We start from the raw sequence: 27,289 nt of genomic DNA, 5'->3' as shown, positions 1-27,289 counted from the left end.
GCAGGGTAAGAAATTATCAAACAAACGCAAGGAGTATTCAGCTGTCTCCAAACACAGAATTGGGATAGGTTAATATAAATTTTATAGACCATCTCATGCCACACCAATTTCTCACTCAGCAAGATCTCAATGAGAGAAAAAAGTGTGTGATCATACTATACCAGCAAAATACGGACAAGTCATTTTTCCAGACTTAAAGAACATAATGTGAAAATTCATGGCTCAAAGGATGCAGGGGTCCAAGGTCTACCTGGTCACAAAAATAGTGTCCAAGATCCTCTTACAAAACAATGAAAAGAAAAATAAAGCAAATTATAAATGAATTCATAGAGAGTGCTGATAATCACCCCTATATTTACGAATAGTTTTGTTTAGGCAGGAGGGATAGTTACATGCTTCAAAAATAGGTCTTTTCATTATGAATTGCAAGCAGGAGAACTGATATTGCATGCAGGGTACTCTCTAATCTCAAGATGGATGGGGGGGTTTTCAATTGCACCGCCCAGAGTCAATCTTTTCCTGCTACCCCTTACTACCGCAACAAAGAGAACAACACTCTGCTTTCAAAAGTGAAATAAGATCCTCATCAGATAACACTGAGTCACTGAGTGAGTCAGTCATGAGCAAGGCAGGTATAAAAGCCTTAGGATAAACCTTAAAAGAATTATAAGCCTAGATCAAGAAACCCCCCCTACTAAACAATTTCTGTTTACTATCCCACCTTTCATAGGAATTTCATGGTTTTGATGCCCCTTTGATTTCAATCTAACATGCTTTATAAAGAACCATTGAGTGTTTTCAAATGGGAGGGCGAACATCAATATCTTTTCAGATTGTGGCTGGGTTGAATGAAAATTCGTCTCATTGTTATTGAATTCTCTCAGTCTAGAAGGAAATCAGAATGGCAATTTACTTTGTTTTTCCTCATCTGCATCATAAATCCTTAATAAATCTTAAGGATTTATTATTTTAAGGGCAAATCCCCGAAACTAAAAGACACTCTCTCTCTCTCTCTCTCTCCTAGAACTTTCCTATACACCCACTCACAAAGAAAACACTTCAGACATTTAAAGTATTAATATATTTTTGGATAGTTGCTTACAAGCTTCCCTTTCATCAACTCCTCTGCCATCTGTCTTTGGGGCCTAGATTTTTCCCAAATAGGGATGGGAATGAGAAGGAGAATTTTTCTCCAGTAAAGTGACTTTCAAAAATTTAGTTGGTACCATATTGCAACCATCAACATAGTAACTGATTCACATAAGAGGATCAGAGATGAATGCGAAAACCATTGGGTGAATAACTGACTGTCGAGGAAGATATGCACGTGGTCCCCAAGAATTACCCCACAGATGACTTATTAGTGATTAAGGGGATTAGGTACCTTTACAATGGAGAGGTCCAGTGAACACCAACTTAATCCAATGATTAAATTTAGCCTAACCACCATCCTGTACCTTCTAAAGAGAAGCAGTGTATTCTTGCTAGCAATGTTGAATCTAAATCTAATCATTAGGAAACCAATGGATGAACCCAGATTGAAAGACAGATTTCTACACAACTATCTTAGACTTTCCAAACATGTTAATGTCATGAAGTGAAAAATAAGAGAAAACAAAAAAAGCAGGGAGACAAGATAGTTCAAAAAAGAGACTAAAGAGACATGACAAACCAATTGCTATTTACCATCCTTATTGAATCCTTCAAAGCTACAAAACTACCATAAAAGGTATTTTTTAACAATTGGACAAGTCTGAATGGGGACTGTATATTAAGCCCTTCGAAACAGTCCAAGAAAAAAAACACAAAATAGAGAGAAAACGAGAAAACAAAGATGGGAAAAATGTTAAGAAAAACTCTAGTAAGTAGGGAATCCAGATCTCTGTTACTAAAATATCGTATTTGCTATTCTTGTGTGATAGTAACATCTTAAAGATGTACATATTTAAAGCATTAAAATTTTTACTCTAAACAAAACTTAGGTATTAATCTGATTTCTCAAGTGGTATAAACTGGGCAATTCTTTAATCTGGATTCATTCATCCTGGCACCTGCCTTTGGACTTACCACCGGGTTTAAGGAATTTTCAGTCTCATGGATTAATAAATATTCATCCCCTAAGTGCTTCTAATTGTAAAAAGACAAATTAGTGCAGTTGAAAGAAGATTAGCATCTAGGCACTTTTAAAAAACATTTCAAATTTCAGGAGTTTATTTAGCTTTTGTAAGAGTAATTTTGCCCGATGCAGAGCCAGGGTCTCTGCCCTCAAACTATCCACAGTTTTCAAGGCCTGGATATCTCATGTTTGCTTTCAAAAGAACTTCTTGGGCATTTTCTATGTTTCTCACAAATCAAGAACAGTTTGCCACTTACAATACTAACAATTCCTACAAATTGTTTTGACATTTCCTTTTATTTTGAGTGGTGCTAGATTGTTCTGCTTCTTCCAACCTAAGAAGTAGCATAAGCCTAAAGTCACCATATAATGCACTGAACGTCCTGAGGGACTTTTGAGAGAAGAGGGTGCTACCATAGTCCTTATTACCCTTTTATGGAGCATGCCTTTTATATGATTAAAGCTATAGATTTTCTCTTAAACAAATGTACACATTCATATATACTAAACACTTTGCAAACAATTCAGAAAGTTCAGAGACTCTCTGAATCCTATGCTTTAATCCCAGGTTCAAAACCCAAGTTCTTAAATAAAACGTCCTGGCTTCAAATCCCAGGTCCACTGCTTACTTGCAGTGAATCCTGGGGAAGTTGCTTAAGCTCTCTGGGCTTTCCATTTGATCTTTAAAATGTGATGCTACTGGGTTGGCCAAAAAGTGCCTTCGGTTTTTAAGTCAAAATAAAAGACACATTTTTCATTTTCACCAAGAACTTTATTATTTATTTATTTATTTATTGTAGAATAGAGGGCTTAAAAAAATTTTTTTTTAATTTTATTTAGTTAGTTAGCTAGTTTTGGTTGCATTGGGTCTTTGTTGCTGCGCTAGGGCTTTCTCTAGTTGCGGTGAGCAGGGGCTACTCTTCGTTGCGGTGCACAGTCTTCTCACTGCGGTAGCTTCTCTTGTTGCAGGGCACGGGCTCTAGGTACTTGGGCGCAGTAGTTGTGGCACGCGGGCTCTAGAGCGCAGGCTCAGTAGTTGTGGCTCACAGGCTTAGTTGCTCCGTAGCATGTGGGATCTTCCCAGACTAGGGATTGAACCCGCGACCCCTGCATTGGCAGGCGGATTCTTAACAGCTGCGCCACCAGGGAAGTCCCACCAAGAACTTTAGTGAATAACGTATTCACCCTTTTGTTCCACTACCTTCTGCCATTTTTCAGGCAACTCCATAATTCCATCTTCCCAAAACTTTTTATCTTTTTGAGCAAAGAACTGTTCCAGGTGCCTTTTACAGTCTTCGAGAGAACTGAAATTTTTTCCATTAAGAGAATTTTGTACAGACCTAAATAAATGGAAATCCAAAGGTGCAATGTCTGGTGAATATGGCGGATGAATCAGAACTTCCCAGCCAAGCTGTAACAGTTTTTGCCTGGTCATCAAAGAAACATGAGGTCTTGCGTTAACCTGATGGAGGATTATGCATTTTCTGCTGACTAATTCCAGATGCTTTTCATCAAGTGCTGCTTGCAGTTGGTCTAACTGGGAGCAGTACTTGTTGGAATTAATCATTTGGTTTTCCGAAAGGAGCTCATAATAGAGGATTCCCTTCCAATCCCACCATATACACAATATCATCTTCTTTGGATGAAGACCGGCCTTTGGTGTTGGTTGGCTAGTGGTGGTTCATTTCGCTTGCCCCATGATCTCTTCCGTTACACATTATTGTACAGTATCCACTTTTCATCACCCGTCACAATTTCTTTTAAAAATGGAGGGACTTCCCTGGTGGTCCAGCGGTAAAGCATCAACCTTCCAATGTAGGGGATGCGGGTTCGATCCCTGGTTGAGGAACTAAGATCCCACATGCCGCAGAGCAACTAGGCCCATGAGCCACAACTACTGAGCCCGGGAGCCTCAACTAGAGAGCCTGTGTGCCAAAAACTACAAGCCCATGCACCCTGGAGCCCGCATGCCACAACTAGAGAAAAGCCCACACACCACAACTAAAGAGAAGCCCACACGCCACAACGAAAGATCCCCCATGCCACAACTAAGACCCAATGCAGCCAAATATAAAAAATAAATAAATAAAAGTAAAATGAAATAAAAATAAAAGTGGAATGTTTCTGTTACGTTTAAATAGAGAATCGCATGCGGAAATATGGTCAAGAAGGTTTTTTTCACTTAACTTATGCGGAACCCACACATCAAAGAGACGAACGTAACCAGGCTGGTGCAAATGATTTTCACTGCTTGATTTGGATATTTTCAGTGTGTCAGCTATCTCCCACGTGGTGCAACGCTGACTGTTCTCAATTAATGTCTCCATTTTTTTTTTTTTTTTTTTTTTGTGGTATGCGGGCCTTCTTCTGTTGTGGCCTCTCCCGTTACGGAGCACAGGCTCCGGACGTGCAGGCTCAGCGGCCATGGCTCACGGGCCCAGCCGCTCCGCGGCGTGTGGGATCCTCCCAGACCGGGGCGCGAACCCGGTTCCCCTGCATCGGCAGGCGGACGCGCAACCACTGCGCCACCAGGGAAGCCCTAATGTCTCCATTTGATCGCTATCAACTTCAACTGGTCTACCCAACCATGGAGCATTGTCCAGCAAGAAATCTCCAGCACAAAACTTCACAAACCACTTTTGACCCGTCCGATCAGTCACAGAACCTTCACACACTGCACAAATCTTATTTTTTGCGTTTCAGTTGCGTTTTACCTTTCTTGAAATAATAAAGCATAATATGCCAAAAATGTTGCTTTTTTTCCTTCCCTCTTCAATATTAAAATGGCTACACAAAAATCACCAATTTTGATAAGTCTTTTTTTAAATGCACGCTGATATGACAGCTGTCACATACAATCTAACAAAATTGTTTCTAATGAAGTTAAAGACAACTAAATGCTACTAGAGCCATCTTACGGAAAAAGCCGGACGAACCTTTTGGCCGACCCAATAATAGTACTAACCTCAAATTGCTATGGTGAGGATTTCGTAAAAGTGTCTGACACCTAGTAAAAGCTTGTAATTTTTAGCCACTGCCCTTCCTGTCATATACCTCCTTTGTTTTGAAAATTTGCATGGCTCTTAATGACCACAGAATTAATTCCAAGCAAACTGCCATTACATTTCCCTCCATCAGATTATGATGTGCCTTCCCAGTCTTATTTAACAATGCTCCACCCTCGCCCCCATGGTCCCTGCAGTACTTGTCCCCTGGCTGCTGCTCCCTGTACTTTCCTGCCTCAGTGCCTTTGCTTATACTGTTCCCTCCCCTTGGAACTGCCCTAACCATGCTACTACTCCTTGCATCTGCCTTGCCACCTACCTACTCCCAAATGCACCCTTCAAGGCTCAGGTTAGATCCAAGCTCTTCTATGGAACTGAGCAGGTTGGAAATAAGTTTCTCCTTCCTTTGTGCTAACCATGGCTCTACCTGCAGTAAGTGTACATTTTATCCTGTTTTACAGAAATGTGCTTCCACAACTTTCTCTCCCACTAGACAAAAGCCCCTGTGTTCTGCTTATCTTTTCACGCTCCAAAGCCCCTGGCCCAGTTTCTTGTACATAGTAGCTCCACGATAAATACTTGGTGAAATGAATCGTTAATCTGCAGGAAATAATTGAAACAGATAATATCTGAAATCGAATGTCATTTCCTCTCACATAAAATTTCACTAGCTTCTACTTTAATTAAGTCTAGTCCCTGGATGTTTATATTGAGGGCCAGGGAATGTGGCACAGTGTAGGTGTTTCCTGAGTGGAAAAGCTCAGTTTTGTACAACAGACAAAGCTACCCAACAAAAGGGCAGCCACAGCTTTCTACTTGCCTTAGTAGAAACTGACAGTCTATCCTCTCTTTTTTATTTAAAAAGACGTTTTAAGCCTTCCTATTTCCTCTAGATAATGCTTAGATGCATTCACTCATTCAAATACGTTTACTGAACATTAACCTGCTAGAGGCTGTGCACAAAGGTGAGTATCACAGACCCTTCCTCTGCAGAGCTCATACTTGGGGAGAGACAGGCATCTTGCCAGATGTAGCACAGGGGCTGTAATTTGAGCTAGAGCTGAAAGGAAGAGCTGGGCGAAGGAGCAGACAACACTGGAAGAGGGGACAGTCTATGCAATGGCCACAAGTCCTAAAAGGCATGCTTGGGATCCAGTGATGAGTCCAGTTTAGCTTGAGCACAGGGTGTACCTCAGTGCGATGGTTAAGAGATTGAAGTCTGAGGTGCAGGGATGGAGCCAGGTCACTAAGGAGCTTTGAATTGTTTCTTATGGGGAGAATGGAGTTTTTGAAGCAAGAGGTTGAGATGAACAAATCCATGTTCTAGAGAGAAGTTTCTATTAACAGCAGTGTGGGAGTGGGGCTGAAGTGGAGAGAAGTTGGTATCAGGAATGTTAGAGAAAAAAATCCTGCCAGCCAGGATCCATGGTGAGATGGAAGAAAGAGTCCAGTGCAGTTCCAGCCCTTAAGTAGTTTTCTCAAAACATTTGGTGGTCCTCCTGTTCCATCCTCAGGCCCAGCTGCAATACCCTCCAGGCTACACCAGCTCTGACATTACTCTCTCTGACAGTTAGTAAGCATTTACCTGAGTTAATTTAATGAACACCATGGAAATTATCTAAGTTGAAAAGATACATCAGATTCATATTGTGCCCTCAAGTGCCCAGGTACCATGGAGCAGATTTCTCCTGGCTCATTCTGTCATTCATTTATTTATTATTCATTCACCTGCTGAGGTCCCACTATGTGTTGGCCATTATTACCCTTCATACCAAGGACATGGGGATACACAAGATGTTGTTCCTATTCTACAGATGTTCAAAGTGAGGGCAGAAGCGTTAACTGTCATTTATTCAACAAAAGGAATTACTAATTGGCCTTCACCTTATATGAAGCTGTCTAAAACTGTGTTCTGGATATTGGTCACAATAGTAACTTGTAACTCATTTTTACCTTAAGTGATTGGCTTTCTACATGAACTGTATAGCTGGGCTGAGGAGGGTTCCTGCTTACAATGTCTGGGATTACTTTGCTTATATTATACAGTAGATGTCTGTGAATCTGCCCACTCACTAAAATTTATTTGTAACCCCAAAATCAGTATCCGTGGCACTTTTGCAGTTGTTCAAGGCCACGTACAGAGTGGCAAAAAATCTGAGTGCCCGTGTGCATGGTCCCAGCTGAGGTCAAACAAGGCAGTGCTCTGCCTTCTCGTTTCAGCTTAGCTCTCCTACTATAAATAAGTGTCCTCTTCATGGTCTATCCTGTGCCATGTTTGTCATATTTCTGTGCTTCTGGTTGGTGATTTCAGTGTTTAACATGGTCCCCCAAGCATGAGGCTTAAGTGCTGTTTAGTGTTTCTAAATGCAAGAAGGCTGTGAGGTGCCTAGTGGAGAAAATGCGTGTGTTAGGTAAGCTTAGTTCAAGCATGAGTTATATAGTGCTGTTCATCGGGAATTCAATGTTAATGTATCAGCTCCGTTAAATAAGGTCCCTTTAAATGGAAGCAAGGTCATGTATTGGTCAGTTGTGAAGACACTGTGACAGAAGCTCACAGGAACCTAAGCCTGTGAATCCCCTAGGAGCAATGGTTCAGTAGGCACTAATTCAGCATTTTGGTGACTTTACAGAATGTCACTACTGCAACAGACAAGAATCAGCTGCATTCTGTCAGGTCAAGAGGGCAGAGAACACACTGACTTTTTCTCAGCTCTACCTCCTGAGGATTCAGGAATGCCACAGAGGGAGGAAACAGAAATCACTTTCTGCTAAGTGAAATAAGTCAGACAGAGAAAGACAAATACCGCATGATCTCACTTATATGTCCAACCTAAAAAACAAACAAACAAAATAAAATGAAAACAGACTCATAGACACAGAGAACAAATAGGTGGTTGCCAGAAGGGAGGGTGATGTGGAGGTGGGTGAAATAGGTGAAGGGGATTAAGAGGTACAAACCTCCAGTTATATAACAAACAAGTCATGGGGAACATGGTCAATATTATACAGCATAATATATACAGCATAAGGAATATGGTCAATATTATTATAATAACTTTGTACAGGGATCGATGGTTATTAGGCTTATGATGGTGATCATTTCATAACATATGCAAATGTCAAACTATTTTGTAATATACCTGAAACTAACGTAATATTGTACGTCAAATGTATTTCAATTTTTTTTAAAAAAAAGACAAGAAAATTAAAAAACAAATTACTTTCTGGGTCCTGTAACACTTCAGTAGAATTAGTTGGTATTTCCTGTCCCTGTAAAGTCACTTAGACACAGTCTCACAAAGAAGGTCAACATAAATGGGTGTTTTGGTATCACCGTTTTCTCTTGGGTGAAAACTTTATGCTTGAAGTCTGATACTCCTTGAAGACCACTTATTTCCTGCTTGATACTTAGGTTTTTGACAACTCCAACAATCTGGGTAAAAGGCCTCTGAAAGGGGTGTTCTGTGCCAGACCTCAGACAAGATCAGTTTAGACCCTGAAGAACCAAAAAGTCCACTTTTCTAAACAAATAATCCATTCTTTAATTTCTAAAAATTTATAAGCAATAAGACTATTTAAGTCTCACCAAATCATCCAAAACTTTTGAGAATGCCCCAGAATCCCATGTTTCCCTTTGTAATCTCAAGCAGGAAACAACTCCCGGACATCAGTGTACTAAGAAGCCAGCTTCCCTACTCCAGGAATTCCATGCCTTTGAACCAGAAGCATTAATGGAGAATTCTATCCTGTCTTCTTGACTCTCTCCCAAGGTTGAGATAGTGTTTATTTGTTAAACAAAACAGTCATCCAAACACAGATCTGTTGAAATGCTTCCAAGTAAGATGAGAGGCCAAGGCAAGGAGGAGGAACAGCTAATCAGAAACCAAGGGCAAGAAAAGCTGGGTCCAAAATAAATATGGTACAAAATGCCCAGAATAGCCCAGGAAGACGGCTGATGACCTTTTCTTCTAAAATCTCTTAATATCACAGAATCAAATGGACGAAATATTTAAAGCCAAGCATATAACTACTACCACGAAGGTAAAGGAATAAAGTAAAAACAAACATACAAACAAGAAAAGATGATGGTACAACAACAACTCGTGTTTTGAAATACAAACTAAAACACAGACGGCAGATACAATTTACTGTACCTCATTTAGGAGTTGGCCGTCGGCCAGGGATTACACCTCAGTTCAAGGTAATGGTGACAGGAAGCTGTCAAGGCTCTTTCAAACTTTGAAAGCAACCGTAATAGTTCTAAGGAGATAGTATATATTATTTTTTGCCTGAAGCCTAAATGAATCCTGCTACAATGCCTGTGAATTGCCACACCCCTAATTTAAGTCTCCTCTTGGTTGGAGCAGCTCTGGGCCATGATCTGACAAGGAGAGGCTAGCATTATGGTACACAAGGAACACTGAACACACCCTTGGAATCCAACCTCATTTCTGTGATTATAACGCACAAAGCCTTGAGCTACTGCTAAACAATGGATTTAATAAGAATGACTGAAAACCCTTCTCCCACTTCTTTACTCTCAAAGCGATGGAGATCCTGGCTAACTGAAATTCTGGGGCCAGAACCCAGATTTCCCCAGAATACCACAATATTAAACCACAGATCCACTAAGCGGGAGTCAGAATTCCCGCAACCCTCTTCCTCCTTAAAACACTGCTAAGACTACATACCTAAGCGCCATTAGAGATGCTAAGCCCTCCTCATTAACTGCGGAAATGCATGGCGACTTGAGAGAAACACACACCACCTGTGCAGCTACACAGCCAGCGTGTATGTACGCCCGCACATACATGCTCCCTACATATTTTGATTATTTAGACGTGTAAACATTTCCTGCTCTCTGTCAACAGTTACACTCTTGGATATCTGTATTAAGGAGAAAAAAAGTCAAAAGCACTGACTACCAGTTTCCCAACAGGTGAGGAGAAAAGAGAACAACCGAGAATAAAAAGATGGCTATGACTTTGGCAAGTTAAGCAAAGAGCTTCAAGCAGCCCTCAAACTCCATCCACACGCTCCCACACATGGAAGCATCTGCTTGAAGGAAGAGTTCTAACAGCCCAACTAAATCTCCATTTGATTGTAAAGGTGATCTTAGACATTTGGTGAGAGAGAGAGAGAGATAACTAAAGGGAAGAAAAATAAAAAGGAAAAGGTTTCGTAAATTTCATGAAGAAAAGAAATTCATTTATGTATTATCTCAGGTTATGATGAATCAATGAAGCACAAGACAAAACCACATATGTGACACACGATTCCAAACAAGATAGCCATCCCCAAGCAGTATTTTCAGAATGTTTAGTTCAAATTGCCTAGAATAAAGAATGTTTGGTCCAAGACACACAGTCGGGAGATAGAAAACTTCAAACCCCATGTAATAAATAAAGTGGTAGAGACTGCAAGAAGGGTATGATCAAAGGGCACAAAGGGACAGAGCTGGGGTGGATGCTGTTCTTTGGGAATGATGCTATCTCAGTGGCTACAAATCGCCTGCTTAGAAACCACTACACGACCAGGTGGAGTGATCATGTGGGCAGGCCCGAGTAACGTTCTGCACATTCCCATGGCCTTCCTCGGCCTAATGAAGAGGAGGCCGTGCTGAGGTCCCACTTCATTCCTGTGCCTGGGTCCATTCCACCTCAAGGTGGTATAACCAGACAGCTTTCACCACTGTCACCCGTGATCTCAAGAACCATTACCACATGGGAGAGACCAGGGTGTTGCCTGCACTCTAGGCAAATGATATTTCTTCTACTTGTCAGATGCCAGAACATCTAAATGTCTCAAAGTACAAACATTCCAAAGTTCTCAGTTTACTTTAAACCTTTCCTACATGTCCTCCTACACCAGCTTCACGCAGATACCCCTGGGTACAAGAGGATAGAGGTAAGAACTTAAAAGTAATTATTAAGTGATAACACTATTTAGTAGTTAATTTTATTTTATTAATTCAGTTGAATCCACTGAATCATTTCAATGCTAGTTTTTAGATACCATTTTTAATAAATAATTTCTTCAACATCTGGAACCACAAAACGTATCCAAATTTTGTGATACTCCCAACTGTGGGACTGTAACATGAGAACTGAGAATTTAAATAGAGACATGAGATAGGGCCAAAGGCAGCTTTCATAATCCAGCTATGCCATATATTTAAATTCAATGTCTTGAATATTTATTTATGTAGTTTAACATAAATATAAACATCCTTTGATGAACAAAGCAAGTGTATGAGAGCTGGTTAAAGTAAATGTCAGTGTGAAAATGAATTTATATATACTCATATGGCCTGCACAACAGTCTGGTCATTTGTTTTTTATTTGCTGTGACGTTCACTATTTTGTGAACTTAGGTCATATCTTAAAACTACTCCTTCCCCTACTATCATAAAAACCAAAATCTGCTGTCACAGAACTTCTGACCTGGGGCAAACCCATGAAAGAATATAGCATTCAGAAAAATACAGCTACACCCCAAACTTGATATTATTACATTCAGAGAATTCACAGAATCCTCCTCTGCCTCAAAGTCTCAGTCTAACTTTCTGATTTTACAGATGAGAAAACTGAGACCCAGGATTAATAATACACCTGAAGTCCCACAGCTAATTTGTAGAGAAGTCAGAACTAGAATTTCAGAGTCTTGGGTCAAATGTTGTCTTTGACTCAACTCACTCTAAAAGTTTCCTTTTTAGAACACTAGATTATTCAGTTGTTAGATCATAATCACACTGAGGGCAAAATCAAGCTTAATCTACACCATTTGCCCCAATATCTAGCCCAGAATTCACCAACAAGTGGAAAGATGTCCCCAACCACAGCCAGTTGGAATGGACACACTATACCAGCTGTGGTCTGTCGTGAATCACCCACAGAGCCTCTCACCAAAGCTCCTTGGTACATAAGGACACTTGTTTGCAAAATGCCTCACAAGAATTGACAGTGTAATATATAAAAGTATGAATTTCCTTTGTGCAAAATAACCCAGCTTTCCTGTGAATCTCAGCTCCCCTGGTCTCTTCCTGAACTAACGCAGTAAAACAGTTCCAACGACCAAGAGTGTCTTCACTGACACACCCTGGAGAGGGACCTGCCAAGGACACACAGACAAATGTTTCTCTTCATCTTCCCTCTGAGTTTCAGTTTAAGGCGGCACAAGGAGGAAAATATTTTTGTAAGTGTTCACCATACTTAAAAAAATAACACTGAGTTAATCTCATATTTTAAAAAAATAATCTGAAAACTTCTACAAAGTATCAGATACAGAGTCAAATGGGTAATATCAGTAATAACAATCATAATAATAAGAAGAATATTGGTTCTTACTTTTAGTGCCGGTGCAATGCACCCAGCAGCACACTCCTGACACTATCAAAGTAAATTGTCACAGGAAACCTATAAGGTAGGTGTGTCCATACCCCCATTTTACAGATAAGGAAGCTGGCACAGAGACATCACAGGGAAAGAAAGCAGAGCTGCGATCTGAACACAGAACAGTCTCGCGGCAAAGCCCACATGCTCACATCCTGTATTTGTTTGAAAAATACATTTATTCTTAGTTTGGTAACTTTACTAAGTTCATTCTTGACTCAAGATTCATACTTTAGGGACTGATTTCTCAAAGCTCCCTTAAAACAAAAGTTAGACTTAATAAAGTTGTTCAAAAAATGCTTTGAGAGCTCCAGCCTGCCCGCCCAGATCAATTTTTATTTCTCTGTTCATCTCCTAGACTCTTCAGGTCTCCGAAGCTGATTCTTCCTCTGGGTTGTCACTTGTCCAGGCTCTTGATCTGGCTGATGACATATCCTAACCGTTTCTAGGGGAGCCCAGACACATCTGTCTTCCGGATCTATTTTCTCTTCTTGTCTGTAATCCCTTCCTGAACCCAACCGAAGCCCTCCTCAGTCAGGGGGGCAAAACCTTACCACATCACACACATATAAGAGGGCGCTTCCAGCCAGCTGCACCCCCAAGAGTAATCTATGTTCCTAACCAGCATGCTTAGAACATCACGCTGAAGCAGACCTATCACCTGTCTACCTAAAATCAACTTGTCCGCTTGTAAAGATGTTTACTTCAGCATTATTTCCCAGGGCTGCTGAAGCCAAATTACTGAGTTGTCCCTGACCAAAATACAATCATCACCAAAAGATATGCACAAAAATACTCGTTGGAGCACCATTTTTAATACACCCAAACTGGAAACTACCGAAATGGCCAACAACTATAAAATAAACATACAATTAAATACGATGATAGTAAGGAAAACGAAAAAAATAAACTATACACAGTATCCTAGAGGAATTTCACGAACACAATAAGCAAAATAAGCCAGACACCAAAGAATATAAACTATATGATTCTATTTATATAAACTTTAAAAAGAGGCGAAACTATATCAATGGCATTAGAAATCAGGAAATTGGTTACTCTAGGGAGCATTAGGGGGAGGAGAGTTCTGGGGTGCTGGTAATTTTCTGCTATCTTGCGATGGTTACACAGATGTGTCCACTTTGTGACAGTCATTCCATCAAGCCATCCACTTATGATTTGTGCACTTTGCTCTGTGTATAAGATACTTCAATAAAAAGCTGACTGAAAGACACCCTGGAGAACATCTGGTCTGCTCTCCTTAGATGGCGTTAAGAGTCACTGTTTCCCGTAGATGTTAAATATCTCAAAGGCACACAGGAAATCCGTGGAAAGGCTGGTCTAGACATTAGATCTCTTAACTCACTCTCCAGGTACCAAAGCTACCTCTCAAATTTGGGAGGATGTTTCTCTAACTTCCTTCCTTGTTGTGACTACAGCAAAGGTTCAAAAGGATTAGGATCACATTCCTGTTAAGAACACAACCCAGAAGGTTCTAGGCTCCAGCAACAACTGTGCCAAGGATGAGGGTTTAAACACTATTTAGAATATGGCAAACCAGCAAAGTCACACAGCATGGTGTTCGCACCCTACGTTCTTCCCCTCTTGCAAGCTGTGTGATCGTCTGCATGCTCCTTACCTCTCTCTGAACCTCAGTATCTTTATTTGGATCACCATCACTGAAATATTAACTCCTACTTTACAAGGTTGCCACGAGGATAACACAAGGTAGTAGTGTCAGAGCAGTGCCTAGCACGTGGCAAGCACTCAGAAAAGGTATTCGTTGAATGAGTATTGATTGAATTGAATTAGTTAAGTGCTTGTCACTTAACAGAAGTTCAATAAATAGTTAAGTATCATGATGATTACTGAGCAAAAGAAACAGGGAGGAAAGGAGTAAATGAGCTTATATGGAAACACCTCACTTCTCTAAGCCTGTGGGGTCATTAATGGGTCGACCAACAATTCTCACTGACTTACATGGGGCACTAAAATGACCTGTGGGATAAAGAGCAATAAAGGATTTGAGAAAAGGGCAGTGCTTTTTATGTGTCAACCAGGTCTGTGTTTTCCTTCTTCACGCCAAATAAAGATTTGCTCACTGACTGTCACAACATGTCAAAGTTCTACAACCACCTATGTTAGTCATATTGCTTTTAGAATTTACAAAATTTTAAAGGGGGTGGTGGGTCATAAATTCTCATAGACTTAACGAGTAGACTACATAGTCAAGTAACTTTACTCCTGGGAAAAAATTTACACACTGAGTGTACTGAAAGGTTTTAAAGATGTCACAAATGAACAATGATAGGAGGGAGTTTACTTACATTTAAAAAAACAAGTTTAATACTGGTTTTTTCCTTCAGCTCTTCAAATCTTCCATGTACTGATTAGCAATCTGATCCATAAAGTTCTCTTATACTGAAAAGAAACAAATATAAAGAAGATAAATTAAAACTAACTTCAAACTATAACACACCATAATAATTTACCATATAATTTACCTAAATTATTATATAAGCAAAGAACATCAAATTAGATAACACGTGTGCAATTAAAAACAATACAATGGGCTTCCCTGGTGGCGCAGTGGTTGGGAGTCCGCCTGCCGATGCAGGGGACACGGGTTCGTGCCCCGGTCCGGGAAGAACCCACATGCCGCGGAGCGGCTGGGCCCGTGAGCCATGGCCGCTGAGTCTGCGCGTCCGGAGCCTGTGCTCCGCAACGGGAGAGGCCACAGCAGTGAGAGGCCCCCGTACCGCAAAAAAAACAAAAACAATACAGTGTGTTAAGGACCAATAGATTTAACTGCCTTCCTTCCATCTGTCCTGCTGTTCCTTCCTCTCCCTTCCTTTCTCTTCCTTCCTCCCTTCCAGCATTCTTTTTTCCTTACTTCCTCAGTTACTGGACAACCTCAAATATTCCTTGAAGCCTGACCTTCAGCAGAAACCCACCATCATTAATTTTTATAGCACAAAGTACCTGGCACATGTTAGGTACTTTATAAATGTTTGCTGAGTAAATGAACGAACCATAGTTTACCAATACTTAGTTGTTAAGGTTTAAAAAAATGAGGAAATTTATTATTTTCTTGTCCAACAAGAATACATAAACAATATATAGAAACATATACACTGTTTTTTAGACTTGTCTGATTCCTGTATCTTTTCTTTTTTTTTGGCTGCGTTGTGTCTTCGTTGCTGCACACGGGCTTTCTCTAGTTGCGGTGAGCGGGGGCTACTCTTCATTGTGGTGTGCAGGCTTCTCATTGCAGTGGCTTCTCTGGTTGCAGAGAACGGGCTTCAGTAGTTGTGGCACGTGGGCTCTAGAGCACAGGCTCAGTAGTTGTGGCGCACAGGCTTAGTTGCTCCGCGGCATGTGGGATCTTCCCAGACCAGGGATTGAACCTGTGTCCCCTGCGTTGGCAGGTGGATTCCTATCCACTGTGCTGCCATGGAAGTCCCCCTCATATCTCTTTTATTTTATTTTATTTGTTGTTTTTTTTTAAATAAATTTATTTATTTGTTTGTTTTTATTTTTGGCTGTGTTGTGTCTTCCTTGCTGCGCACGGGCTTTCTCTAGTTGTGGCTAGCAGGGGCTACTCTTGATTGTGGTGCATGGGCTTCTCTTGTTGCAGAGCATGGGCTCTACGCACGTGGGATTCAGTAGTTGTGGCACGCGGGCTCAGTAGTTGTGGCTCACGGGCTCTAGAGCACAGGCTCAGTAGTTGTGGCGCACGGGCTTAGTTGCTCCACAGCATGTGGGATCTTCCTGGGCCAGGGATCAAACCCATGTCCCCTGCATTGGCAGGTGGATTCTTAACCACTGTGCCATCAGGGAAGCCCCTGTATCTCTTTTAAATAATGTATACTTAGAAAAACTTCCCAGTATTATATATTTGGGCATGAATATCCTCACCATTACAGTACTATCATATATTTTGGTTGTGAAGGAATGCTTAGGAATAGTAAAAGTTCCAATACCTCATAACTACCTCCATCCAAATGAGAAAGTTGAGTGTCTCCAAGTTAAATACTACAGACATTACCTCACATGTGCTTTTCAAATGTATATATGATCAGGGCCAGTTCTAGACAAAATGATGAAGTAGGAGTGTAGCTGTTTCCTTCTCTCTGCCCTTTTGAGGAGCCAGTGATCTCACATGTTTAATTAAGCAGGGAAGTGATAGGATCAGCTCCAAAATTCCAACAACTTAATGGATATGGTTCCTGAGAACATTTTCATTAAAAAAAAAAAAAAGAGCTTCAGAAGAGGCAGGTGCTTAACAATGAAATAAAATGTGTTACTAAAATGGACTTTGGGCATGAATGGGGGATAGAGGTTGTCTTGAAGGAATTTCTCAGCTCAAGTAAGATTCTGTCCATTCAGCCTCCCGTAAAGCTGACTTCATATATGACCCTATATACATACCAATCCAGGTAAATTTTAAGCAATTAATAATGCATACATAAGCAAGCCTGATTTTAAGACTAGTGTGTGCTCCAACAGTAAACAGGTATATTAATCAGCAGTTTTCGAAGTGAGTGTCTAGGAACCCCGCCCCACAGGTGCTTCTGAGAACAGAGGCGGGGCTGAGTGGATGTGTAGGAGCAGGCAGAGCAATTTCACCTTTATCTGTTTTACACTTTGATCCATGATTTAGTTGGAGAATTGGTTCCTTGAGCTGCTTATAAAAGGGTGCAAACTAAACAGTGATTACATTTAAAAAAAGCTAGGGCAGAAATCCCAATGAGCTTATAACGTAGCTGATCTAGAAACATAATCACACCAAAATCCAACCACCATCTCTAACAGAGCCTTTATGGGAAAATGTGAGTTCCAGCCTGGGTCCCAGAGCACAGGTCAGCCTGTGTCTGAGCAGGCATGAGCCAGGCCTTCTCTTCCTTGCCACCCAGTGCCCTGGAACAAAGAGCAGAAGGAGGGCCCCTACACTGCGACAAGGGCTGAACCCACAGTGAGGGCATGAGATGAGGGTGGGGAGGGTCTGTGAATATTGCAGAGGTGGGGAGACAGGGGGCTCCAGCAGGGAGCCAGACGCAGAGATTTCTGCGAGTCAGTCACTTCTCCAGGCCCTGCCCCATCCCCATCAGCGTCCTTGCTACAAATTACATGTGCAAAGTTTAGATGCTTTACATATGCCAGGGCCTTGAATAGGAATGAGGAAGGAGAAAAGTCAGTGAAACAGTTTAAGGAGAAGAAAAATATATATACCTATGTTCTATAAGGCCCACTTCAAAGCAACATGTAAAAATTAGAAAACAATTTTTTTTGAAGCATATGATAAGAAAGTGTTGCCTGAACTTGCTCCAGAGGAATTCAGGTCAACTAAGAGGCAATGGGTATAGTCAATCCCTCCCTCAGCACAGAACTCCGATTATTTGGCCTAACCAGGACTGAATACATAAAAACATTTATAAACATGAACCACTAGATTTTTTGAGTTTCCATTGTGAGCCTTGTTTAAATAAGTCAAAGATATCCTTTGTGATACAGTTTTGATCAAATTCAAGAGACTTTAGTCATTTCCTTAGAAACAGATGTAAGCTATAAATATGAACTAACCAACAGTCAGCCGCTCACAAAAAGGCTCACTGACAAGTTTAATTTAAAAACAAGAACACATTATTAAACTGAAAAGTAAGCCATAAAAAAATCTGAACCCTTGCAAACAACATTTCTAGCAGAAAAACCCTTACTGTAATGACAAGGATAATTACAAACAACTTTTTATATGACTCACAAACCTCTCCTGTACAGAGGTTACAAAAAACAAAACCCAGCCTGTATTTGCATCCATTTAATAAAAGAAACCCTTAACATCCTTCCCAAATCTCAGATTTCAAATACCAAGAAAATTCTCCAAACCACTAAATAAGTGACTTCTGTATATCCCTTTGAGATGGAAAACACACTTATTACTACTGCTTATTTTTTAAATCCCTTTGATCTTGTAAAGCATGACCACCATAACTGAGAGTAACATGTTAGACTAATAATCGTTAGGAAGCAAAGTTACTGTTTACTATAATAATGCCATATTTCATATTTTAAAACTAAATGGAATCCGAAGTTTCTATTCATGTCAGACTTAAGTGTCTAAAGCAGGAGTCTGTGTGCAGGGCAAATACGGTCTACCACCAGTTTTTATAAAGTTTTATTGGAACACATCCATGCCCATTTGTTTACATGTCATCTACGGCTGCTTTTGCAAGACACAGTGACAGAGTTGAGTGGTTGCAACAGAGACGGTAAGGTCTGCAGAGTATAAAATATCTGTTATCTGATCTGGCCCTTTAAGAAAAAGTTTGCTGACCTCTGGTCTAGGAAACAGCTATTTCAGTGGACTAAATCCTAAAATGAGAAACACTAATCCTGGTGTAGTCATCTCGCTGGGTAACTACTTAAGTCACTTCACCTTTGACTGCTTTTTCTCCTTTACAACACAACAAGTCATAGGTATTGGGAACTTGTGTACCAGACACTGTTCTAACGGCTTTACTTTTAGTAAATGAACAACAAATTCATTCATTTAATTCTGGCGAAAACAGAGGGGAGTGAATGATTATTATCCCCATGAAACAGATGAGGAAACTGAGGGAGAGGCGTGAAGTTAACTCGCCCAAGGTCACATTTCTGTTACATGGAAAAACTGGGATCAGAACTCAGGCAACCTGGGTCCCGTGCTGGTATTATAATTCTCTGTGCTGTATTGATAATCATTTTAATTTCATAAAAGTCACAGATAATAAAAGGAAGTCTCAAAAGGTTTGTTAGTTAGAAATGTTAGGTAAGTACAGTAAAGTACACCTCTGCATGGTTTAGGATAAGATACCTAAAATAATAATATAACTGGACTTCCACAGACTCTTAAGACCCTTCTGATTCTAAGATTAGAGCTAATCTTAGGGTACTGGGAATATAAAAGCCTACAATACTCTATTTTTTACCAGGAGTAATCAAAGACTCAAACAAACTGACCAATGTCTACCTTTCCCTTGGTAAACAAGGCCTCTCCAGAAAGGGCAGTTCAGGTCCTTCAGAAAGCCTTCAGGATAAAGACTTAACCAGCGGGACCCTAAATCTTCCAAATTTGTTCCCATTGCTTCTTATCCTCCACCATTTTTTTGTAAACAAATTTATTTATTTTTCGCTGCGTTGGGTCTTCATTGTTGCGCGCGGGCCTTCTCTAGTTGCGGCGATCGGAGGCTACTCTTCGTTGCGGTGCGCAGGCTTCTCGTTGCAGTGGCTTTTCTTGGTGGGGAGCACGGGCTCTAGGCGTGCAGGCTTCAGTAGTTGTGGCTCGCGGGCTCTAGAGCGCAGGCTCAGTAGTTGTGGCACATGGGCTTAGTTGCTCCGTGGCATGTGGGATCCTCCCAGACCAGGGCTCGAACCCGTGTCCCCTGCATTGGCAGGCGGATTCTTAACCACTGCCACCAGGGAAGTCCCACCACCATTTTTCCATTTGGGAAAAGGCTGAGGGAGCATCAACAGAAATTATGGAATGACTACTCTTCATATCTGCAGCAAGAGAGCTCTAGCCAGGTTATCAACCACTACATGGTTCAGGAAGACATCCCCTTGCTGAGTCATCTCCACCACATCCAGAAATTCTCCAGGATGTCTGGGGGAAATGTGTCACCTAAATGTGACCCAGCGCTCTTTTGTACTGAAAGATAGGTTTATATGATCCAAATATACCGCTAAATTACTCATCACCAACTTCACACTTAGATAGAGATGATCACAGCCATCTTCTTAGGCTAGTTTTTGATTGGTTCCCATATCTGCGAAGTCCAAATCCTTGAATTTGACATTTAAGGCCCTCCTCATTTTTATCCCTTACCTACTTTTCCAATCTTACTCCTGTTTTTGGTCTTTCATGTAAACTGGATGGCCTGCTCTTTCTCCAGCAAATCATGTCTACTCACGCTCCATCCCATCTACTCCTGCTTCTGAGGCCATACTCAATCCGGACTCCCCTTTTTTCACTTCTACTGCCAACATCGCATCCAGTGTACAGGCCAAATCTCTGTGCTAAATATTGTGGAATATAATCTGTATTTCCTATGAGGGTTGGATCTTCACAATCCAGGAGGGGAAACAAGTACATAAAGGACTAAACTAAAGATGTATACTAAAGATTCAAAGTGCTACAGGACCCAGATCAGGGGATCTAAAAAGATGTTAGAGAGAGGCCATCACTGAGTCGGACCTTGAAGGAAGGGGCGAACCTTATAGAGTGGTTGAGTTCATAAAGTTGTAGGGGTAACTACAGAGGATAAAGGTTTACATCATAAACTTCAAAGCCAGATAGTCCTGGGTCCAAAATCCTGGCTCCCTTTGACCGGAAATAGGGTGTGTAGGAGTTACAATCAAATAAATCAGGTTGATGCCTAACCATGCCCCAAACCATATTTGTAGCCAGTTCTCACGTCTTGTTCAAATAATAAAGCCTTTCATATTATGCCCCCATGTAGTCTTCCCATCTCTCACTGCCAACAGCGTTTCATGTTTTGACCCATTCATTCATTTGGGCATCTAATCACACGTTGATTTCCACTGTTTAAATATTCCCAAAGTATGTTTTGCCTCCTCAATGAGATTTTGTTATCAAAGAATAGACTCTTTCAGATAGACCCTTGGCATTTTCAAATTGTAGGTTCAAGGTCCCTGACAAGTAAGGCTAGTTTAGCCGAGAAACAAATTTAAATTAAAAACTTGGGCTGTTTGGCTAGTGACATGGGGCCCAGCCAACCATAAACATCTGTATTCCAACACAGCTTTGTTTTCTGCCCATCCAGTAACTCATATGAACAGACTGAAAATTTACTTCTTTGGGGGATGGTTAGACAAAAAGCTAACGGCTAGGACTAGTGATAAGTAAAGACCAAGTGAAGCAGTACAAGAGAGTGATGACTCTTGGCCAAAAAAAAAAAACAAAACAGAGGTTAAAGAGTTGAAGAAATTATACATTATGTATATTTGAAAATCTGAGGCTGGACAAAGGGCTTCAGACTAATCCCTTCAGTGTTAAAAAGGTGAAGTGTCCAGTTTTTTGTGTGTTCTCACCATACTAAGCACCATGCTGTAAACACCAGCTGAATGAACAACCTGGTAACCTCCGAGGTCCCAAAGTCCACAGTGATCCTACTTTCCATGTCAAAATCAAATTCAATAGTCAAATTTCCCTCGAGGTTGCAAAATTTTAGTATTCACAATGGCTACTGACGTATTACATCAAATAAGGGCCACATGTTTTTATTTATTTTTAACATCTTCATTGGAGTATAACTGCTTTACAATGGTGTGTTAGTTTCTGCTTTCTAACAAAGTGAATCAGTTATACATATACATACGTCCCCCTATCTCTTCCCTCTTGCGCCTCCCTCCCTCCCACCCTCCCTATCCCACCCCTCTAGGTGGTCACAAAGCACCGAGCTGATCTCCCTGTGCTATGTGGCTGCTTCCCACTAGCTAGCTATTTTACGTTTGGTAGTATATATGTCCATGTCACTCTCTCAGTTCATCCCAGCTTACCCTTCCCCCTCCCCATGTCCTCAAGTCCATTCTCTATGTCTGTGTCTTTATACCTGTCCTGCCCCTAGGCTCTTCAGAACCATTTTTTTTTTCGCTTCCATATATGTGTTAGCATACGGTATTTGTTTTTCTCTTTCTGACTTACTTCACTCTGTATGACAGACTCTACGTCCATCTACCTCACTACAAATAATTCAATTTCATTTCTTTTTATGGCTGAATAATATTCCATTGTATATATGTGCCACATCTTCTTTATCCATTCATCTGTCGAAGGGCCACATGTTTTTAAATGAACATGTTGTTTCACAATCATATTTGTGTTGTGTAGTAACAGCTTGCCTTTTTTTAAATTCTAAAGTTTTATGCCCAGCTTTGCCAATATTGGCAAATTATTTTTTATTTCCTAAAAAGATTCTAATTCAAAGATTCTAAGAAATTTTGGAATTCAAAAGTTGTTATTCTTTGCACTTTTTACTGAATTGATTGAAGTGATTAAAGTCTGCCATAAAGTTTTATGTAAAAATAAATATATGCACGACTGCACGTGTTATGGTGAGAGAATGAACACAGCTCAGCTTCCGGGCACACCGATTTTCCTTTGTGACAAATACTTTAAACTTCATTTTTTTATGACAAATATCATGGACCACCGTGAAAATCTTACATAACAACATACTAAAACTTCATATGAAAAATATTACGAACCATAATGTAAAATTTACCTCATATGTAAACAGTGGATTTCAATTCATTTGGACACAAGAATTTTAGAGTAGATGTTCCCATTATTTTCACACTTCTTGAAGCATAGGGGTAGTTTGGTAGAAATCAGAGATTGCTGACTGCAGTCAGTCATGTCCTCAGAGGGAAAAATATTGTATAAATGTTCTGTCCCTTATGAAAATATAGGAAAAACAACTGCACTACCCCTAAAACTCTGGTCTCCATACCCAAGAAATCCTATAGATTCAAGTCCTTCCTCCTCTATCATTAATTAATGTGTTACTGCAAATATCACTCAAAAAATATGAGATCAAACCACTTGGATCCCACAGCATTCTGAAAGAGCATTCTGAACTAGTGTTAAATTTGTAGAGTGATTGTTTGAATAAAAACAATGACTTCAGCTCACTGGTATATAACACTTTATCATGCCAGTAGAACTCTGTGAACCAACATACCCCAGTGAGGTCATCATAGCTCTGGAAAGTGGGCTGACCCATTATGAACTCTATCACTGCTGACTCGGCAGTAAGGACTCTTCCCGTTAAACTGCCCCACATGGAATAGGTGTGTTTTTATTGTCAGACTAGGCCCATGATCTCTGCATCATGTGTGTTTAGAAAGAAATGGATTGGTGGGTTCACTGACTTATTTCCTAAGAATTACGCTCCTGAAATAATAAGGAATTGAATATATATATATAGGCTTATATATATACATTCAAAATACAAGACCATCTTATAATAAAGAAGTGTCCAAGTAGATCCAAAGCTGAGAGTTTCCTGCCTAAGATAGGTCCAACTCAGCTACCCCCTGTTAAAAATCCTGTCAACCAGCATAAAACCTGGAGCTTTACAGACTTATTTAAACTAGAATAAGATGTATTCGTTTAGAAAAACATCAGTTAAAATACCTATTTGATTTTCAGCTTCCATATTCAGAAAGACACGATGACCTATAAATTTTCTAAATCTCAAAAGAGAATCCATAGCAATTATAAAAAAGGATACAGGATGAAACATTTAATGTTCCACTCCTCATATACCCCTAACCTCCAATAAGAAAAAAAATACAAGGGACAAAATGCAGTTCCCCTCTATCATGAAAGGTTCTATCCCACAAAAAGGCAACCCCATTTCTTTCAAATCATACCGTCCAAGGTTGACACCCTAGCTTTTCTTATCCTCTTCGTGCTATCAAGAAATTGTTTGCTCTCTTGATTTTCCTCCCCTTTCCTCTTTCTCATTTTAATGGGGACCAAATTGGTAGGTGGTTTTTTCAAGGGTATACTGGCAACTGGCAGTGGTTATCATAAGCCCTAAAAATGTAGTAGCCTTTGACCCAGCACTCCACATTAACTAAGCTAAACTAAATGCTTGGAGAAGTGGGCAAGGATTTTTGTACCTAATTTGCACAATGTTATTTATAAGAAAAAAATAGAAACAATCTAATTGTGTCTAACAATAGCTACACTGAAGTACACCCATTAGATAGATTAAGCAGGCCAAGGTTTAGAAGGGTGTGGTTACCAATGGTTAATGACACAGGATGTTCATGATACATTAATTGATTTTTGTAAATATACATGTACATAAGGTAAAAAATCAGGAAGGATAACCATCTATGGTTTTCAATACTTCCTTCCTCCTCTTCATCAATGACCCTGCAGAAGTCTACTACCAGTCTCATATCTTTCAATAGAGAGAAATGGGTAGAGTGGGCAGGTGAAGTGGCAAATGAACGGACAAGTGTACCCATGTTTTTTCAAAACCTCTCCTACTCCCAGGGTCTGTCCGTGATAGTCTTCTTTCCTCCTCTGAGATATGCTATCATAGACCAGCATGCTGACAGTGGTAGAATTTCAGATGAATGTGATTTTATTTTCCTTTTTGCTTATCTGTATTTTATAATTTTACATTAAAGATCATGTATTATTTCTGTCCAAGAGAGGAGAGCATGATGACTGAAAGTGTAGAATTTGGAATAGATCAGCCTGGGTTTTAATATTCCAGGTCCATAGCTTTTCACGTATATGATTTTGGTCAAGTTACTTAACCTAAACCTCAAGTTTCCTCATCCAACAAATGGGCAGAATAATATTACAGGTATCCTTTTATTAGAGATGCTAATAGAAATGCCATACTGGATAAAGGAAATGATTACCATAGAGTATATAAAATACAACTTTATTTAAGTGTTTATACTTTTAAGGAAAATAAATCTAAGCCCCAATCTCCTAGGAGAAAAATATTATATAAATTAAAACATGGGGACATTTTCAATCAAAATGGTAACCAAAAATGTATATTAAGCAGCCCTGAGTTACCATTTCACATACACCAAAACAAAAAATCCTAACATTCAGAGTTTCAAGGTTGTAGTGAAATTTCTGGTCATTCACGGTTAGTGGCAATGGATTTAATTCTTTCGTACTTGAGGAAAGCATTAATGCTCTATTGCAATTAAGACTTAGTAATTCCACTCCAATGCAATGATCTTGGGAAGTAATTTGCCTAAAACATAATTTAATATACACAAAGGTGTTCAATACAGAATTCTAAATAACAATAAGTAACTGGAAATACCTGAATATCTATTATTAGAAGGAGAGTAAATGGTTTAATCAATATTGGCATGTCAAAATAATAAAATTAAGAAACCACTCAGGCTGTCACAATGAAGACCATGAAGAAACAAAACAGTTTGATCTACTTTTAACTGAAGACAACAGGATCCAAGATATTTACCCTCTGTCGCTATATAAAATGTATATAATACACTGGAATAACTGAAGTGAGGAGGAGCTTGCGGGGCCTGGGGAGAGCAGTGAGTACAAAAGCAGAGGCGTGGACCAGCGTGGGCACCCTCAGCAGCTGGCCCAGAAGACATGGTCGGCCACGGCAACTATTTCTGTTGCAAGGAAGACCAAATTTTACTTACATTTCATGAATGGATGGCTATTGGCACTCTATCTCAGTACAGATAGATGCCAGCTGGTCACACAGGATGCAAGAGGTCTCCGAAGGAAGACCGGGAATTCCACAGCCACGAGGGGTCCTCATTCCTTGGGTACTTCTGAGGACTGCAAGGTATTACAGTTTGCATGCACCCAGGTAAGTGTACGGACGGACGGACGATGTCATCGTTACAATTTAACCACAAAATGGACAAATGGCTTAAAGTAACCATGGGTGGATAATAACACCAATAACACAAGCACAAGTGACACAAGAATTTGGCGAATTGGACACAACTTGTTCAAATCACACAACCCATAAGGGGTCCCCAGTCCCTCTAAAGTAAAGATGACATTCTCACAGCGAGAAAAGTTTCTGAAAGGAACATGTATTTTGGAAATAGAAGTTTGAAAATATTTCCATTATGCTTTCTTTTTGCCCAAATAACGTCACATCCATAAAACCTGTCCTATCTGCACTCTCTAAAAATGTGAACACAGAATTTTCTAATCGGCCTTAAAATGTACAAAATTAAGAGTTTTAATTTTTTAAGCCCTATTAAAAATAGGAAACTGTGGCATGTTCCCATTATTTTTTTTTAAAGAATTCATTAACATTAAAGAAGAAGATAATAGCTACCATTTATTAAGGGCTTACTGCTAATGGATCAAGCCCTGTTCTCAGTGCTTGATTTGTGTTAATCATTCAGTCTTCAACACTATCCCTGATGGAGAGACTACTATTACCTCATTTCACAGATATAAAAACTGAGACACAGGGCTTCCCTGGTGGCGCAGTGGTTGCGCGTCCGCCTGCCGATGCAGGGGAACCGGGTTCGCGCCCCGCTCTGGGAGGATCCCACATGCCGCGGAGCGGCTGGGCCCGTGAGCCATGGCCGCTGAGCCTGCGCGTCCAGAGCCTGTGCTTCGCGACGGGAGAGGCCACGGCAGAGGGAGGCCGCATACCACCCAAAAAAAAAAAAAAAAAACTGAGACACAGATTAGCAAATTATCTAATCTAGTAAATAGTCAAGACAGGATTCTAACCTAGGCTTCAACTCTAGAAGGTCTGTTCTTAACCCCTCAGAATACTACGCTAGATTGCAATTGACTGGCTGATTTCAACCAAACTTTTCTGGAGCTGGTGGATTAAAAATGAACAAGTAGTAAGCACTGCATGTCTCCCATTTGGATCTATATGTACCTTATAAATTAACTTTTTCAATAATGACAAAAAGCCCAAAATTTTTAAAACTGAGAGCACTTATTGTTTTTCTTGTACCATTAATAAATATAAAATTATTTTTAAAACATTTATTATATCCTTTTAATTCCTACTCATGTGTTTACAATTAAAATATTCATGCAATAATGTATATATTATTTTATAATAAATATACAAAGACTGAAGGAGACGCTCACAAATTTAGTGACAGCGGTACCCTAACAGAAAGTTTTAGGGACAATTGCAGAAGGTTTAAAACAGGAGAAAAACAATCAAATTTCACTTTTTTTTTTTAAAGATTTTTTTTTTTTT

At 40.0% G+C, this 27,289-nt stretch overlaps 1 protein-coding gene across 13 annotated transcripts in view; it reads right to left on the bottom strand.

The window, feature by feature from the left end:
* Nucleotides 1-27,289, bottom strand: part of PPFIBP1 (PPFIA binding protein 1) — a 189,179-nt gene that overhangs the window by 108,417 nt on the left and 53,473 nt on the right. For all 13 annotated transcript variants that reach the window (XM_028491124.2, XM_028491125.2, XM_028491130.2 and 10 more), the window contains one exon: nucleotides 14,840-14,933. The gene's annotated coding sequence lies outside the window, so the exon portion shown is untranslated. The remainder of the gene's footprint in view (nucleotides 1-14,839; nucleotides 14,934-27,289) is intronic.

The sequence above is a fragment of the Physeter macrocephalus genome, chromosome 6 (genome assembly GCF_002837175.3).
Source record: "Physeter macrocephalus isolate SW-GA chromosome 6, ASM283717v5, whole genome shotgun sequence".
Classification (NCBI taxonomy): Eukaryota; Metazoa; Chordata; class Mammalia; order Artiodactyla; family Physeteridae; genus Physeter; species Physeter macrocephalus.
The sequence above is the reverse complement of the archived record's forward strand: the minus strand, read 5'-3'. Positions and strand labels throughout refer to the sequence as shown.